At 33.2% G+C, this 19,049-nt stretch overlaps 1 protein-coding gene and 1 long non-coding RNA gene across 3 annotated transcripts in view; one reads left to right on the plus strand and one right to left on the minus strand.

Moving 5' to 3' along the window:
• bs (blistered) overlaps positions 1-19,049 on the minus strand; it is a 104,280-nt gene that overhangs the window by 28,244 nt on the left and 56,987 nt on the right. The gene's annotated exons all lie outside the window — the stretch shown is intronic.
• The window catches only part of LOC135847981 (uncharacterized), a 34,066-nt gene continuing 21,849 nt past the window's right edge, over positions 6,833-19,049 (plus strand). The window contains exon 1 of the long non-coding RNA XR_010559286.1: positions 6,833-7,105. This is a non-coding gene — a long non-coding RNA (uncharacterized LOC135847981). The remainder of the gene's footprint in view (positions 7,106-19,049) is intronic.

Here is a 19,049-nt window from a genome sequence, read left to right on the forward strand (position 1 = left end):
TAGACTGTACCTCTACCTATAGAGTAGGTAAGTATAATACATATAAAGTAAGTATATCGTAATATCTACGAATACTTTGTCATGAGACCAAGAGCGCCTCCACCTTCTCGTGTACAACTCACTCGACCACGATTAATAAATATTTAATTTATGTATCGCCGCGCACCGTATTATACAAGATGTATTTATTAGATAACAACGTGTATATGTAATGTACACCATGCCAAGGTGGCCCTTGTGCTTGCATTGGCGGTAGCACTTTTTTAATACCAAAAACAAGACTGCGATTACACGAATCTTATCTTTGAACGCGTTCATTTCGAGGAAGAAAACACCCTAAAGAAATTTTCACATCCTCAGAAATTGTTTTCATACATATTTGTACATACGATTCAGAAACGAATGAGGAATAAATTTGAAAAAAAAAAAACTGATTGAGAACTTGTATGAAGCACCTCCCACCAAAATAAGAAATACACGTATCGATTGAATATTCGAATCAAATTTTGAAAAAAACGAAAACGAGAAAAAAATTGGGTATTCGTCACGAGAAGGCAATTGGATCCATTTTTCACGAAGAAAAAAATTATAAATTTCAATTTAATTCGCAAGGGAGAAAATGAGAAGGGTAAGGAGGGAAGATGAGGTGAGAATTCAATTAATGGGTCATTTACAAGAAATTTTTCTATGAGATAAGCAAGCTTTGGAGGGGAGCAGGGCACGTAATTCTTGAAAGTCTCAAGTCCATAATTTTTTGTACCCCCTCCCCACCCTAAACATCCAAAAAATTGATTTTTGCGTTTATAAAGTCCTCTTATTGCTCCAAAATTGCCAAACAGAAGTCCTGTTTTTTGCCAAATTTGCTTATGAGGTTCTGTTTTTTTTTTTTTTTTTTTGTCAAAACCCAAGTCAAAAAATGACAATTTTTGGAAAAGTTGTCGAAATTGGCGGAACGGATGTCAGAAAACGTCAATTTTTGGCAAAATAGTCAAGAAGTACCCATTTCTTGTAAAATTGCCAAAAGGGGCAATTTTTTTCAAAATTGTCAAACAACCCTGTTTTTGGCAAGATTTCCCCAAAAAAACTCAGCATTTGCTAAAATTGTCAAAAAATTCCCGGTTTCTATCAAAATTACCAGAGAGTGTCAATTTTTAGCACGTTGACGAAAAACTGTAATGTTTTAATTCCAGGAAATACTTTTCTGATATAAATAATCAAATGGTCGTAATTTTTGCCAAAATTGCTAAGAAATTTGTGCTTTTTTTGCCAAAACGTCAACAAAATCTCTGATTGTGGTCTTGCCTGCCTAAAAAGTCCTTTTTTTGTTTCGAAGTTTACCAAACAACTTCATTTTCTATTTACATTGTAGAATTCGTATAATTTATCATTTGTTTACTTTTATCTTTAGTAAGTGGATATTCCCTCATCCATCGTTCTTTCTGTTAAAAACTTCTCGTGGAAATTTTTTAATTTTTGTCGTTCTTTCTATGCATGGATACTTGTAGATAAGTACATATAATACTGTGGAAATCACCTAAATGGTTCGTTTTTTATTGAATAAATTTATGTATTATGTAGTGAAATGCATTTTTCTATCGTGTAATCCTCCTTTTTATCGTGAATATATATAAATTGTTTATCGAGTTGACCAAAGGAATAAAATTATTTTTTATTTATTGAAGTTATCTTTGGTGGGTCCTGAAAAAGTTGAGGGGAATCGAATTGAAAAAACTTTCAGCCTTCAGGGGATAGAATTTTATAGAAAATTCCTATGAACTTGAATTTCCTTTCCTTCTGCATCTTTGAACTTGTCTTTGGAAATTCACGGAATCGCTTAAAAAATTCCTCAATTTCAACCTCAAAAGTAAATGGAGAAGGACACCAATATAATTTTTTTTTTTTTGGTCAAATATTGTAATTTTATCAGTTAGACCCAATTTTTAATGAATTTGAATGTTCTCAATCTAAACGAACTAACGACAATATGAAATAAATTTTGTATGATGAAGACCGATGAACAAAATCTCCTCCTGGTTGAATGCTTCAAGTTCACCCCCCCCCCCCCCCAAATAATAATTTTGAATGTTGAAATTTGATGAAAAATTACAAACCTAGGCAGTGAACAAAAAAAAAATGAAAATAACTCCCAACTCCAATGGAAAAATGATTTCTTTCTGGAATTTTCCTATTCTTATCCTACACATCAGTTAGAATTTTTTCCAATTCCACGTTTTGTTCCATCGAGGCTTTTTTCCAATCATGAACAGTTATCACCATCGCGTAATCGTTGGCTTCAATTCTTTTTTGTGGAAGCTTAATTTTATTATTTTCGCCCAATCAGATTCAGTGAAAACACCCACCCACCAAACTCATTATCTTGTTCTATTCGAAATTCAAATAGTAAGTATGCCTGGTTAAAATTGTTTTCTTGGAATTCAAGATGTAAAAAAAAATATCTCAACATCTTAATTATTCATTTTTCATTCACTCCTACGTGTTCAGTAAATCCTCTGGCTGGCGGTAATTTTTGGCTGCTCATGTAAGAATTTCAATTACATATACAACCAACGAAATAAAAAAAAACTCGTTTTTGTATTCACCTCTAAGTATGTACTTGGTGCCTCATACCTGAACCCTATCTTGGCTCATTCGATCACAAAAACCTTCTCAAATTTTTGTCCCCCCCCCCCCCCTTAAAAAAACGAAATACCTAAATTGTTGGAGAAAATAATAATAAGTAGACATACAAAACACGAAGCATAAAATATGGTATTATATGAAACAACGCCACGTCGTATGTCTTAGCGTTGCATTTTTTTTATCCAACCACCTCTTCACATCCATTACTCGTGCAATCTCGGAATAAATAATAATAAAAAATTGCGACGCAAAAACAACGCCGTTTGATCACCTGTTAAACGTTAATAAAAAATTCTTCTCGGGAATAAAGAGTGGAAAAAAAACCATTGCGGTAATTTTCGTCGAAATTAATACACCTACACGTAAGCTATATACTCGTAGAGTAATATGCGGTGATTCAACGATAAAACACTTCTGCGCTTTGGAACAACAAAATTACACGGCACATATTGCATATACTTTGGTAATATTACACGTTGTTGGGAACAATTTAAGAAAAGAATAAGCAAAATTGCTCCAATATATGAGCGTTGTTTTGTATTTTGTATTTTTTTTCTCTCTTTTTCTATCGCACGTCGTCTCATACAGGTTGAATTTTCTCGCGTTTTAAAGGAGGTACCCTGCTTGGTAATTGAGGATTTGAGACGACGGTGATCAATTACAGGTTATGGAAAAATTTATCGCGAAGAGGCGTCTAATTTTATTTACATATGTAACTATACTTATCGTATATGAAGAAGGTATAAGTAAGTATTCTTATGGTTGAGATAATAATCGAGGAGTCTTTTTCCAAGCGAATTTCCTTTTTTGACATAAATATGAGCTGATGTAATGAAAAATCGTGATTATTATGCAATAAGGAGAAATGAATGGATTCGAAACTGATCGTGTAAGATCATAGAAGACCGCTCATTTTTATTTGAGTCTTATTTATTTTGAGCAGAATGTTGATGAATCACGGGGTAATACCTTGCAATTTTTGTCAATTTTTTGATAATTATTATCGAGCTATTAAAAAAAAGTCAAAAAACAATTTGAAATGTTGTCTTTTTATTCCCCCCCTCCAATTCTGAATACTCTTGAATAAACAACCACTCCGGATTTTTTTTTACATCTGTAAATCATTCTGAAATCCCCAGAAAACTCTCTGACAATCTTCCATATTTTCTGGATGATGTCCCAAAATTAATTTCAAATCATTATTAGCCCTAACAATTTGGTTTTGTGAATTTTCAACAAGTTTTTTTCACCTATTTGTTCCAAAATTTTGTTCAAATCCAAGATGGCGAGATCAAGAACTTCTCCAAACTTGATGTTCTTGAAACAAATGAATTGAAATTCAGAACACCTGAGTCACATTGATTCGAAGATATGTAAATTGAAGTTTCCAAAATGAGAGAAGGTACAATTACACTTGAGATATCCAACTGAATTTACTGAAAAAGTGTATTTCCCAGATTGAGTACACAGATAGTTCTAATCTAGTTTCATGCACCTCTAACTAGAATATTGAAATAAATTTTACCAGAAAACACTACAAATATGTCGGAAATATTACCTACATTTCCCCTAAAAAAAAAAGTAAATTTTTCATGAAAAATGTCGATTTTTAATTTCAAAAAGTTATATAAAAAATTGAAAAATCAATTGGAACACTTGAAAATTTAGTTATGAGTGTTATGACTTATGAGATTTTGGAACATGCTCTCTCAAAAAATGCAACTTTCATTAAAATTGCAGCTGGACAATTCAAGCAGTTCCTTCGTCAAATTAGTCAGGTTTCTTCAAAAATCATAGTAATTTTTTCAAATTTCCGCAGCCATTTTTTCAAGGTTTCTCGCCTTATTTTTAACCTTTTATTGAAATTTTTTTACCGCATACAGTGATTGTCAGTCATATCTACCTTTCTTCCCTTGCTTACTACAAATTCGGGAACAATTTTTGAATGGGAAATTATAAAAATGAATAATATTTTTAAAAAAGTTCGAAACAATTTTCACCCTACCTTATTCACCTCGTTTTTTTCCATTTTTTTTTTTTTTTTTTTTTTTGTATCATTCAGAGTAGAAACATCACTTTTAAACGTTGAACGATTTAAGTGCCTTTTGCATTTTTTGTCATTTTAAACAGATTTTAACAACATTAATTTATGACAATTTTTGATACACAAATTTGGATAAATTTCATCAGTTTTCAATAATTTTTAATTTTTTATAAGTTTTTTTTTGAGTATTTTCATCTTATTTTTAGCACGTTTTCACGTTGTTAAGGGCACATTTGACTAAATTTAGCTAAAATTTCATCCGTTTTTCGTAATTTTAGATAATTTTAATGCTTTTTAAAGTGTTCTGAAGTGCGATTTTAAACATGTTTTAATAGTTTTTTTTTGTAATTTTTTGATGATTTTAATACTTTTTAAATGTTTTTATGGCATTTTTAACACGTTTTAATGATTATTATTTATGCTATTTTTTCGGAATTTTATCCATTTTTGATAATTTTAATTGATTTTTAAGCCTTTTATATTTAATTTCACTTATTTTAACAATGTTTAAGGGAATTTTTTGTGAATTCTGCCAAATTTTGGTAGAATTTTAAGCTTTGATAATTTTGAACAATTTTTATATTTTTTAAAATGTTTTTATGCCATTTCAATATTACCATGTTTCAACTTTCAACGACAAATTTCATCAGTTTTTGGGAATTTTAAATGATTTTAGTGATATTTCTCGCGTTTTTTCTCATTTCTATAGTTTTTCAACCACGTTTTTGCAATTTTTGCCAAGTTTTTTCAAATTTTACAAAGAGTGTATCAGTTTTTTATTATTTGGAACAATCTTACGTTTTTAAAAGTGTTTTTAATTAACATGTTTTAAGGATGGTTTATGCAACTTTCACCGAATTTCATCAAATTTCGTTCAATATATTATCTTGTCGGTAGTTCAAAATTGCCCATAAAAATGATTTCCCCATTAATCATAAAATGAAAATTACTCACTTAATCCCATGAAAAAGTCGACACATATTTTACTTATCTATCGAGCGACGGAAATTTGTACTCACCTGAAACAGAGAATACACAATCGGAATTAGTTGGTGATATAATCAGAAAAACCATATTTTCATTAAACTTATCATTAATTTAAGTAGGTATGTAAATACGAGTAAAATGGACGTCAGATCTAGGTTACATGGGTCCAAATTAAAATACTGCAATATTGGGTCAGAATAGGCAAATTATTGGCAGTGTAAAGAGACACTTTGAAATGTTCACTCCTTCCTTGAATTGGGGTGATTTTGGAATTTTTTTCTTTCTCAAGAATGAACAAATAAATAATCATTCGCAAATACTAGAAGGCGAATGCAAAAGCAGCTCAGCAAAACAGATTTTTGAAATTTCAAATAGGATTCTATGTTGTAATATTGTATATAGAAAAATTCTCTGAAAGGAAGACTGGAAAAAGTTGGAAAAATTTCTCGAGTTTGAAAAATTGATAAATTGGTATTTTCAAAGTGCACAAATTGAGATTTTCAATGCGTAGAATTTTCATTTTTTTTTTTTTTTTTTTGGTCTTCAGCAGCTTTTCACGAGTATGAAATCTTCTCCTTCTCAAACACAATCGAATTTCCTACATTTGTCGATAATCAGTCACACCCTTCCTTGCCATCCTTCTTATCAATCAATACAAATTTATACGGAAATGCAATCGTAAAAATCACGCTGCCGGCTAATTTCGAATGCATATCATCAACCGATACCGAACCCGGCCGGAAATAACCTCATAAAACCAGTCATCTATACAATCCACAGTACATGTCCATGCTGTCCAGCGCACCATTCATCCATCTCCATATTATGCTCATTTTATGGATTCAAATAATCAAAACGGAAGGAAACGGTGGCCGGCCGCGGCAATGGCAATTTCTCGACATTAGTGAATTGCCTTCCACCGCCACCGCCAACTTTCACAAAATCGCCAACTGCTGCGGCCAACAACGCGACGCGACGCGCCGCAAACTTTCGTAATTTCTTCACGTCTACGAAAACCGATTGCTTATTCGTGTACAGCGTGACGAATAATTAGCCAAGGACCACCTACAAATGAACGTAGAGGGATTGAAACAATCCGCCTCTGTTAAAGTGGGAAAAAGATACGTAGCTGCGCCTGGAACGTATCTTCGTTAGGCAACCGGTTCGGTTCGGTTACCCGCACGTACAGCCGGACGAACGCGTCCATACATGGCGCTGTATCGAAGAACAGGTTGTTTATACGCTCGATTCCACGCGTTATAGCCGACTATTTTCTCGTACAATCAGTTTGTAAATGTTTACACGCGAATAAGACGACCGATTAGCGCTCGTACGTACACCTCGAGTAATTTTTTTCGTCGTAATCGCGACAAACCAAACTGCAAAGATAACCGAGTCAAGGGCGAGATGTCGCATCGGAGCAAATTCCTACTGGTAAGAATAATTTTTAAAAATTCATGTACTTATGTTAGTTGTAGCGCTAGTTGGAAAAATCAATCGTAGATGTACACACAAATGGTTGCATTTGCAGCACTATACAATACACCATATGGTGCAAAAACCGTGTAATTCAACCCCTCTTTTGAGATCTAGATAAAGTTAACTTTGAAAAATCTCTTCGACTAGATTTAAATAAGATACGCGATCAGAATCTACTCCGAATTACCAATTTACGATTGATTTTTCGTACATAAATTACCATACACCCTTGTTTAACACACCTTCCAAGTTCATTATACGTAAATTATCGCTATTCGTCGACTTCTCGATGGAATTTTGAGCCGATGATTAATAATAAGATAGCTCTACGAGCGCAAAATTCCGTATACCGAACAAGATAACGTTATCATTAGTGTAACACAACCCCTCATATCGCGCCACCGGTTAATAAATTATATATAGGTATTAGAATTTCACACGTACGACGACGATCTTTCTCACATGTACGAGCTTTCGCGTTCCAGGCCCATTGAAGATGGAGGATTCGGTGTGTGTGTGTGTGTGTGTGTGTTTTTTTATTGAAACCTTATAGATTTGTGTTGAAGGAAAAATTAGGTATCTTGTCGTTATTTGTCACACAAAATCTCTTGTATTTGTGTATTCGAAAGTAATTACTTACATGTAGGTACCTAAAATAAGGGACATAATTTCAGTTCAGCCTAAGACGAAGTCGCGTATGCCTGTTCGAACTCTTCGTGTGCTGCTTGTGTAATGTGTAGGTCTTTTCTAGGCTAAGGCTGCGATAAGATTACTTGAATCTAGGCCTAGCATGCTGAGGTCCTATCGGGGAACGAAGACGAGTACTTTGAAGAAATCAATCATGGCATCTCGTCGTACCTAAAAGAGTATCATTCGAGTTCTCTGAGATTACTTAATCGGAATTCGAGGCCCTCATTTCAAAATTAGTACTTGGAAATCAAAATTTCAACCATGGGACCTCATATGCGTAACTTCAAATACCAACAAAAAAAATCTACCAAAATAGCCTGATAATAACTTACTAGTTGGAAATTTTTTCAAAAAAATATCTATGCCCTAAAACTTTTAATTGATTTTGTTGGTTTTGACATCAAGTTAGATATAACTTTAAAACATGAACAAGAAAAATTCTAAAACCACATGGTCCATCTTCAAAACTGAAGAAACTAAAGGCAATAAAGTACGTACATAATTGAAATTTATAATCCATTGAAAAATTCCACACTATACATAGCGCCTTCAACTTTAAAAATATGTAGACCATTTCAACTTGACATTTTTTAAAATTTGTATTCAAAAGCAAAGCTGATACTTATCCGAATTTGAAATTTGAATTTTTGAAAATTTTTATACAATTTTCTTCGCAACTTCCCCCCTCCCCGCCTCTTCCCCTTCCACTGGCAATTTTTTTGTACATTAAATCAATTCGATTTTTGAAAATAATAAAATGAACGAATTGAATGGGACTAAACGAAAAACAGTTCATTTTTTGCTCTTTTCAGGAGAGGCAAGCTCCTAATTCATTTGAAAGTATAAACATTTTGATACACAAAAAAATTGAACGTAGCCTCTTTTATGTAGTTCTAAATCCAAAAAATTGAATATTCTTGGAGGGAATTTCAAATTGGACATGTTTCTATAGAATTCATCGACATTTTTTTAAAACGTTATGAAAAAATGTGTTTTTTTAAATTGTAAAAAATAACTTATTTTTGAATCAAAAATGAATTAGCTATACACACCTCGAGATTTAAAATCTTTTTTTTTCAAAAAATCCGCCATTTTCGAGTTGAAAATGAGTATAAAATCGAACATTTTGAGGTTCACCATATTTTTTGATTCCAAATGCGAGTATGCGACGTTGCCAAAAATAACTTTCTTGATACTTTCACAAAATTTTAACCATGCCAGTTGATCTGCTACACTGTAACATCTCGATTTCCATCAAACAGTCACAAAGTCTACTTTTAGACTTTTCCTTTTTAGTAGCAATCGATTCAAATTGGTCCTGAATTGACAAAATACCATTCGAAGTGTAAGCCCACAAGGGCGATTAAAACGACACTTTCTCAACTCCAAAATGTCTTCAAAAAAATCACTCAGGCTTCAAATAAAATGTTTCCAAAATTATGTCCAATTTTAAAAGTTTAAATGCAGAACGGTTTGAAATTTGAATAAAAGGTTCTAAGGATAACTTTTGGAGTTGAACTATATTTCTTCAAAATTTATGGACTATGTAAGCATCGGAATTTAAAGCAAAAAATACATATTTTTAGATACTTTGAATTTTCTTTACTTTGAATACTTAATACCCACAAATTTTAGTAATGAGTCGAGAAAAAATTAATTCATATTTTTTTTAATAAAGGATGTCCTTTCGATTTCTCAAGTAGAGAGTCTCAGATGAACTGAATTATTTTGAGTGACTACACTCACCCCCCTTCCCCCTCCTCACACCCTAAGTAGATTATTCAAACGAAGAATTGTTTTGAATAACGAAGGACTTCTGACTTTTCACACTGAAAAATTCAAAACTTTTGTTCACGAATTAAACGATAGTTGATCGATCCTTGCATTTTCTTGATTGGCATTCTCAATTTCATTTCAAAATTTCCAGCTTTTGAATTTTTCAAAATGAGTCATGTATTCGATATGAAATATTAGAAGTATTTATTGAAGCTCGTTCACGAGAAACCTTAATTTATAAGAATGGAAAATGATTTTAGACTTTGATTATTGAATAATCATTATGACCTTTGATTATTTTAAACGGCTTGAAGAAATTTTAAAAATTTGTTTTTGCATCAAATTTTGGGTTTTGTTTTTTAGTTACTTATGAAAACCCGCAAGTAAATTAATTGGATACCTTAAAAAAGGCATAATATTGAATTTCAAGTCTTCGAAGAAAGCGAATGTATAGAGACTTATGTACAGGCCCGATAAGTATTAGGCTAAATAATCGTAAAACGACAGTTTACTGTAAGCTAAATATCTACCTACTCGTACCTAATAATACACCACGTAAACGATCACATTCTAGATGACTCCCTGCTTCAACCCCTTTCTCCTAGTTTAGCTCATTTTAAAGCATCGTAAACTCGAAATCGGAGATACATTTAAATAATCTCTCCTCTACTGCTGTCTTTACTCGTCCTTAAAAAAAGCACTATTCACTCCGAGGCATCATTCGAATTAAAGAAAAAGCTGCTTCTGCTGCGTATATCTACCCCGTACAGTACACAACACAGATCGTTCGGCTTATTACTCATCGTATTCGTTGTCGCAACGAAGTGGTTTTAATTTCGAATTTAAACGTCGATGTCGACTTTTCCGAAAGGTTTATGGCGATGATGATGATGACGAAGACGACGGAAAACAGAGGAGGGATAAGAAAAGGCGAAGGTTAGACTGGAAAAGGCTAGGAGGGTGGTGTATGGCGAAAAACTCGCTATTAGTCGTACTTCTGTATACTAAAAGGTTACATTGATCTGGCTTAATATTGTTTTAAGCATCTTAAGTTGGATTTATGTGTCGGATAAATGTATCGTATCGTATAACAGTAATTGGTTTTTCATGCCTTGCTTTATAAAATATCGCGAACGTTTTCCATTTTGAATAGCGTATTAATGAGCGAGTACTCCGTGCGCCCTTCTGGCTGGATGGCCCCGTCTTGGCAGGTACTATTTGTAGTAGTGTATAGTGGAAAATTCCTCTTATAGAAGTGGAGTTGGCTGCGTTATCTATGCAGTTGAGCGAGGATACGTGTTGTTTTCTTATACATACATGGATGCATTAGGTATTACCTATATGACAACGTGTACCCAGAGATATGTACTGATGTGTAATGTAGGTATGTAAGGTGCACGTGAGATCTTGGAATAAGTTTTCATACACGTGCGAAAATAAAAATTGAGTACTTGAGATAAGCTCCGTGGTGATTGAAGGACTATCCATCAGGTTTATTTTGAGATATCGAGAAATAAACAGATGCTAAGGTAGATGAACCATTTGGCTGACTGAAAAACATTTCCGTTGGGTAAAAAGATTTGCAATTTTATCAGAACATAATCTTTTGTGGGGTATTTATTTTTGATGATAAATTTTGAATTTATAGTAACGAAAAGAATAACAATCATGGACTCTTAAGAAAGTTGCTCATTCAAATTTCCAAAAATATTAATCACTAAGCAGTAAAATTTCAAGTTCAAAATTCGACATTTTCAAATCTATTGTTCTCTAAAACCTCAAAATTCAAAATTTTGAAAAATATCGCTCTTTCAATAGTTCTGTTCTAAAAATAATTGTTCCTTTAAAATTTCTGAAACTATACCTATTGTTCTTTCGAATGTTCAGATTCTCAATACTATTACCCTTATATACCAGTAAAACGATTTAATTAACAGTAATTACAGGTAAAATGGCGAATTACATGTAATTACCAGTAAAATGGTAAATTACAGGTAATTACCAGTAAAATGGTAAATTACAGGTAATTACCAGTAAAATGGTAAATTACAGGTAATTACTAGTAAAATGGTAAATTACAGGTAATTACCAGTGAAATGGTAAATTACAGGTAATTACCAATAAAATGGTAAATTACAGGTAAAGACCAGTAAATTTGTAAATTACAGGTAATTACCAGTAAAATGGTGAATTACAGGTAATTACCGGTAAAATGGTAAATTATAGGTAATTACCAGTAAAATGGGTAAATTACAGGGAATTATCGGTAAAATGGGTAGATTACAGGGAATTATCGGTAAAATGGGTAGATTAGGGTAATTGCCAGTAAAATGGGTAAATTACGGGGATTATAAGTAAAGTGGGTAAATTAGGGTAATTACGGGTAAAATTGGTAAATTACAGGTAATTACTGGTAAAATGGGTAAATTATGGGCAGTTACCAGTTAAATGGCTAAATTTACGGGTATTTAGTAATTACCAGTGAAAATGGGTTACAAATTCCAAGATCTTGGAGCTTCAATTTTTGAAACTATTGTTCCTTGAAATATTATAGTTCAAACTATTGTTCCTTCAAATTTCAAGAATCAAAATTTTTCCAACTCTCAACTCATCAACTTTCAATACTTGAGATTCTTAAAACAATGGCCCTTTCAAATTTTACATCAAGCATAGTTCATAGATTTCACAATTCTGAATGTAAGTATCTGAATCATAACAAATATTCGACAGGACACCATGTTTCAGAATTCTCAACAGACCTTCAGTTATCAACTTCCTACAACACATCCAACCCATTGGATCCCCTTCAGTCAAATTTCGTTTCAAAAATCCCTCAATCCAAGACCAACTAGTTACCAACATCGACAGTTTATTTTCGACAAATATCACACCACCACCTCTACCCATGTTCAGTCTACCGACATTTCGCGAAAAAAGAATTCTAACGGTACTTAAATAAATTGAAAGCTTCGATGACTCATCAAAGATTTGAATTTAGCTCTTAGTGTAAGAATAAAAAAAAAATACCAATACATAAAACAAACATCACAATATTTACAGAGAGCCAGGCTGAGCCGACCGAGCTCATGCTTACGGGGGGTCAGTTGTCGTCGCTTTATACCGAACGCGTTAAGAAGAAAATCCACAAAACACCTATGTGCTTAAAACAATAGATCGAGATTAGTGTTACAAAAAGGTCATATAGGTGTTTTTTTTTTCTCCCTTGTATCCTACCTATGTGTTCTAAGCTGCGTGTGCGGTGGGTCGCCGAGTAGCGTTAATTAATTTGCCTGCGTATCCATCGTATGTAGTATTAGATGAGTACACTGTACGTTATTATACGTATAATATCTCGGATAAAACATTGTATATAAATATAAGTTCATGACGCCTATAGGGCAATATAGCTCCGGGTTGAGGTAATATTTAAACAGTAGCTGGTTTTTTTCTTCATCTTCGTTACGTACTCTCTCGTCTCTCTTATTCCATTTCAATAATATATTCAACGGGTATCCTACTATACATTATATGTATATTTACAATGATCGTAAAATCGTGTGCGCTACCGGGTATCGACACCATCGGCTTGTAATTTTACATTCATTCCTGAGTAGGTATATCGGCATACCCCAGCATCCGAACAGAGCTATAGTCCAACATTGCGTAGCCTACCCATACGTACTACGAGTATACGTGTAGAGACGTTTAAAAAATCCAATTAACTTGTTTCGGTTTAAGACGGTGTATCCGCTAGATAGGCGATCTTCTCTTCTTTCTCTCTGACCATCTTGGAAAATTTACGACCGCCTCGATGACCGCCGCCGCCGACTATTTGTCAATAAACCAAAACCAGACGTATGTCTAGTTAAGCTATATCTACTCTGCCTACTACACTACGCTGCTGCATAACGCGTACCACAGTACGTATAAACCGAAGCGAATGTCAAATCGCGGCTTTGCTAATTTGAATAAAATAACTGCTTACACGCGGTGTCGGTTTCATTGAACAAATTACTCGTACGTACGCGATGCATATGCACTATGCATTATGCGCAGGCAATGCAATGAAAATTTCCATTCTGTGTATTACACCGTGTACCTGCAGTTGTTCGCGGCTCGAGATCAATACCGCAGAAAGGCTCTGATTTCTATAACGATGATGGCAAAATTGAATAGTTTTACGAGTGTTCATGTACGGATTATGGTTGCTGACACGTCGATAAATTAAAACTCGCGAGTATTCGTTATGGGATATTTCCTTCGGTGATTTGGTCGAGACATCAATTCAAAATCTCAACGAGGAACGGAATGAATATATTGGAAAAGAGCTCCCAAGATGAGGAGATTGTACATATGTACGTCTCAGACTCTAGAAAGAAACTAATTCACCTTCAGGCTCTAGTCACCGACTCCTGGAGTTACCTAAGGAAGAACTTTTCGAAATTTTCTAAGATCAGTACCTAACATTTGAAATTTAGTTCTTGAGCACAACTCCAATGAGGGGTCTATGCTGAAACACAAGATGTAGATGAACAAGTGTTGCCTAAGTCTCAAAAAAGAAATATCCTAAAGATCATCTGACAAGAGAATGAATCTCTTGAACGGGCACTCTCCAATTTGAATGAAACCAAGCTAGATCGAAAGAGCATGTTTTAAAACCTCCGTTACCAAAATTTCAAGTCATCAAGGTTCATTTTTGGATTTTTTGGGATTTTTTCAGATTTTTTAACAATTATAAAAATTTAAAAAAAAAACTATTCTAAGGGCAATTTTCCAACTTTTTTATAAAATACTAATTTTTTGTTTAGCAAAGTGAACCAATGTAAATAATTCCTTCAATATTCAACTCTCACAAAATCAGAAAATACTAGTTTTGAGCCATTCTGGAGCCTCAGACTGCAGTTTTTAAATTTTCTCCAGAAATTTCAAATTACCCCGGAAGGGGTGAAAATGAACTTTGGAGCCAATAATTTTGATCACTGCTTCTATTGGACTCCCTCTTGACTGTTTGCCAGCAGTGTAAGTTCAAAAGTAAATTTCTGTCCAAACTCGGTAAAATTTTAGAAATAGTATATTACACAACGAGGGCCGAAAAAGTGATTTTGAACTCGTGTGAGTTGTTCCCCTCACCCGAGTTTAGTGAAGTAATTTTTCCTGAACGAGGGTGGAAAGTACTTATTTTTACATCCGAGCGATTCTCGCGAGGTTGGAAAAGTAGTACTTTTCAGCCCTAGATAGGAAAAAGTGTTTTAAGAAATCATATTTTTAACAAAGCAGGGCTCGTACTCATTTTTTCCCCAAAAAAAGTAATTTTAGCAACCAAAAAAGCTCGAAAAAGTAACAAAAAAGTATGCCTAAAAAAGTACAAAACATGTAGAGAACATTTTTATGGAGAAAACAATCATCAAAAAACCTGCAGAATTTCGGTATTTCCGGCAAAAGTTATATTTTTTTGCAATTTTTACCAAAAAAAAAAGTCAATTTTTGGCGACAAATTGAAAATTTTGCAATTTCTGGCAAAAAAATGACACAGAAGAAAATAAAAGAGTAACACTGAAATTTTTTCCAAAAACACACAATTTTTCGCTATTTTTAGCAAGAAACAAGACTTTTTGGCAATTTAAACAAAAGGCGAGATATTCTGCTGCCCCCCTCCATCCGAGAAAACGAATTTTGGCAATAATTTCAATGAAAAGCTAGGCTTCTTGGCGATTTTCGGCAAAAAAAGCAAAATTTTTGGGCAATTTTGCTGGAGTTTTTGACTACGCGTATAAATCAGCAAAAGCAAGACTTTGACAATTTTTGCAAAAAGTACGACTTTTGTTTGGAAATTTTTGACAAAAAATGAGGCTTTTGGTAATTTTTGAAAAGAAAACTGAAAAAGGAGAATTTTCATACAAAAATCAAGATTGCTTGCAACATTTTTACCTATTGGCAAAAAAACTAAATTTTTGGAAAAAATTGGCAATTTTGCTGAAAAGCGGACGTTTTGTCCACTTTTTGCCAAAAGCAGAATTTTTTGGCAAAAAAATAGATACTTTTCCTCAATTTAAGTATACATCAAAAAAGCAATAAGTACTGTTTACATTTTTGGAAATTTGTATATACAACTTCTGACAAGAAGCAAGACTTCTGCGTATTTTTTTGGGGGGAAAATGCGATTTTCTTGAATTTTTGCGAGTTAGCGAAATTTTTAGCCATTTTTAGCAAGAAACGAGGCTTTTTTGGCAATTTTAAAATTTGGCAAAAAGTGAGACTTTGACAATTTTTTCGAAAATTTAAAAAAGAAGCAACTTTAATAACTAAAAGTTTGTTGTCACGAATAAATACGAACCCTGAAAAAGGTAAATAATGAACGGTTTTTTTGGAAAGATATCGTCTGGTGAGTCTGTGTCTATAAAATCATATCACTCAAGAACAATATTAGAATTTGACATTTTTGGATCCTCCAACGAGTTTTCAAAGTTTTGGAGAAATTTAAAAACTTGCAGGAGGCTCCAAAAATTGCGATTGTTTTCGAGCCAGATGATCGTAGACTCACCAGACGATATCTCGCCGAAAAAATGCTCGTTATATTTTCTTCTTGAAAAATCTGTTTTTTTTTCGCTTTTTTTGTCTGGAATTTACCTTACAAATGGGTAAAAATTCACTTTTGAACTGTAATTCCATAAATTTTGCAGGAGTCGCCCCAAACGGTCGAAAGGTTGCCCAGCAAGCACCGATCAAAGTTTATTGGTTTCAAAATTCATTTTTAGCGCTTTTAGAGCGATTTGAAATTTCTAGAGAAATCTAAAAACTCGCTGGAGGCTTCGGAATGGCTCAAAATTAGTACATACTTGTAAAAAACGAATCATTCGATCAAAATTCACCTGCTTTTACGGAAATTACGAATAAAAATTTCAGTAGTTGAAAAAGGAAATTACGTCAAAATTTTCAATTGCGATTGTCATGTGATGACACCCAGGGAAAAATGTTCACGATGACAAGGTGACACAAAAAAACACACTTATCAATTTATTTAACTATTTATCAAACGATTCTCGCTTGAATAGACCAGGTAACTATATCATTTCCGTTCTCAAAATTCAACTCGGTCAGTTTTGGAAAACACCACTGACGTACTCGTCAAATTTTACAGAAAGAATTCAAATCGGAAGAATGAGCATTCAATTTGGAAAAATAAAAGTGATACTTAATCAGACTGACATACAGAATGTTCTTAAAATTAAAAAAAAATTTTAAAAGAAATTCAAACGAATGATCAAACTTAACTTACAAGCCTTTTTAAAAAAAACACTCATCAACAACACTCAAACATTACTATATACTCAGTCTCAACACCGAAGAAGTTTTTCGACTTCTCGGGCATTCTTTGCTCGTCGTATACCCGCTACACAAGACGTACTCGAGTTCTCGCAGCTGGATAGAATATACATACTTAACCCGATGATAAATCACGTAATCAAAATTAAACTGCATAAGTGAGAATGGCGAAGAATCCAAGAAGAAGAACAACATACGAAATCAAAAGACTGAAAAAAAAAATTAAAAAGAAAACCACCGAAGTGCGGCGACCTATAGTTTTTTTTTCTCTTAAGTACCAAACGCCGCGGGTGTACCCCGTTAATAATAGCAATTTCTCTAAGTGAAATTAAAAAATGAACCGAGACGGGGCACAGGGCGTCCCAGCCAGCGCGCCGAATAAGAAAGGGGGCAAATCATTTACACTAATGAGACATGACATTAGGCAGCGTAGATTGTAGGTACATTTTACTTCAACAGGTAATGTACCAACAGGTAACCGCTAATCATCGACACGAATGTACGCGCGCCAGATTAATCAACAACATCCTCTCGATATCTGGCTATGAAATGCGCTTCAGTGAATAAACTCGCCACCAGTGATTTCCAAACTGTACAGAGTAGATACTGGGTGTACTGTATGGTATGTTCTTCCATAAGATACTGGTCTATAGTATGGCATACCTATTTCTATAAGAACGCCTTGTACTATGGAGGCAGGGTTGGGTATTCGGTGATTTATGGAGCGAGGTGACTGACTGATGACATGAGCCATGAAATCGGTACAAAAGGAAGAAAAAACATACCTCAACAAACCCTGGAATTTTTCGCATTTATTACCACATACATATTGCAGCGAGGATTAAATGGTGGATTTGTTTTTAATACTGTAATGACGAAAGCGATGCTGAATTGCGAAAAAGACGATCGTTTGCAAGCTTACCCAACAAGATGACCAGAAACTTTTTAATTGATAGAAAACAATTTTACGAGATTGAAAATGACTCCGAATTTATTAAAGCAACGCGATGCGTTAATTTTGTCCGGATAAGTAAAAAATGAAAATTTCAGAATAAAACCAAGAAACTTTCATTGAATTTTTCAACTGTATTTTAAAAATCACAAACTTATACTCGTACAAATAAAAGGAAAAAGGCACTACTGACAGGCTATTCTCACCCAATTCCAATAACGAGAGACGAGCAAATGACAGAAAATTAAAAACAATAGTTTTAAAATCAAATGACTTTTTTTGGTTTGTAATTTATTAACTAAACGAGAAGCTCAAATACACAATTTATTTTGATATTCAATCTCGAAGAGCTTCACGTCCATTTCAAGCATAGAAAATTTCAAAAAACAAAGGAGGAGAAACAAATGAAAAAAAGTCTTCACATGAGATTTTTAAAGCAATTCCTCCCCCCCCCACTCTCAAAAAAAACAGAATTCTATTTATTTATTTGATCACGATTTTAATCAATTGTCACACAATTTCACTCTAATTTTTTATTTACTTTGGAAACATTTTCTCAATTTCATACAACGAAGTTTGTTTTCAACAATTTCACACAATTTTTAGCATCTCAGCTATTTTTAAGTAATTTTGTAAAATTTTCTTCGATTTCATACGTTTATATTTCATCAACTTTCAAACATTTTAAAATGAACTTCGCCAATTTTTGAGAGGTTTGAAGAGTTTTTTTTTCATAGTTTTTCATAATTTTGATGTCAATAAATTCGCTTTCAACCTTAGAATCTTTCACAAAGTTTTTAACAAACAGGACAAAAAACAAAAATAAGAATAAAATTAAGACTTTTAAAGTCATTTTTCTATTTAGAAGCATTTTTTAAAATATTTCATGCCACTTTTTCAGAATTCTAAAGGATAAAAAAGGAAGAATAACGTTCATACGACGCATTATAATGGAAAATTTCAGTTTGATTAAAAAAATACAGGAAGTAGGATTTTTTACAATTTTAGCAAAAAAAAATCAGGTCTTTCAAAAGTATATTTTTTTCAAATGTTTTGACTCAAGGTAGAAGGGAGGAAGGAAGACAGAGAAACAGGGTTTAAAGAGAACAAAAAAAATAATGCATAATAATAATGAAATGAAAAAATTCAAAATTTGAA

The sequence above is a fragment of the Planococcus citri genome, chromosome 5 (genome assembly GCF_950023065.1).
Source record: "Planococcus citri chromosome 5, ihPlaCitr1.1, whole genome shotgun sequence".
Lineage (NCBI taxonomy): Eukaryota > Metazoa > Arthropoda > Insecta > Hemiptera > Pseudococcidae > Planococcus > Planococcus citri.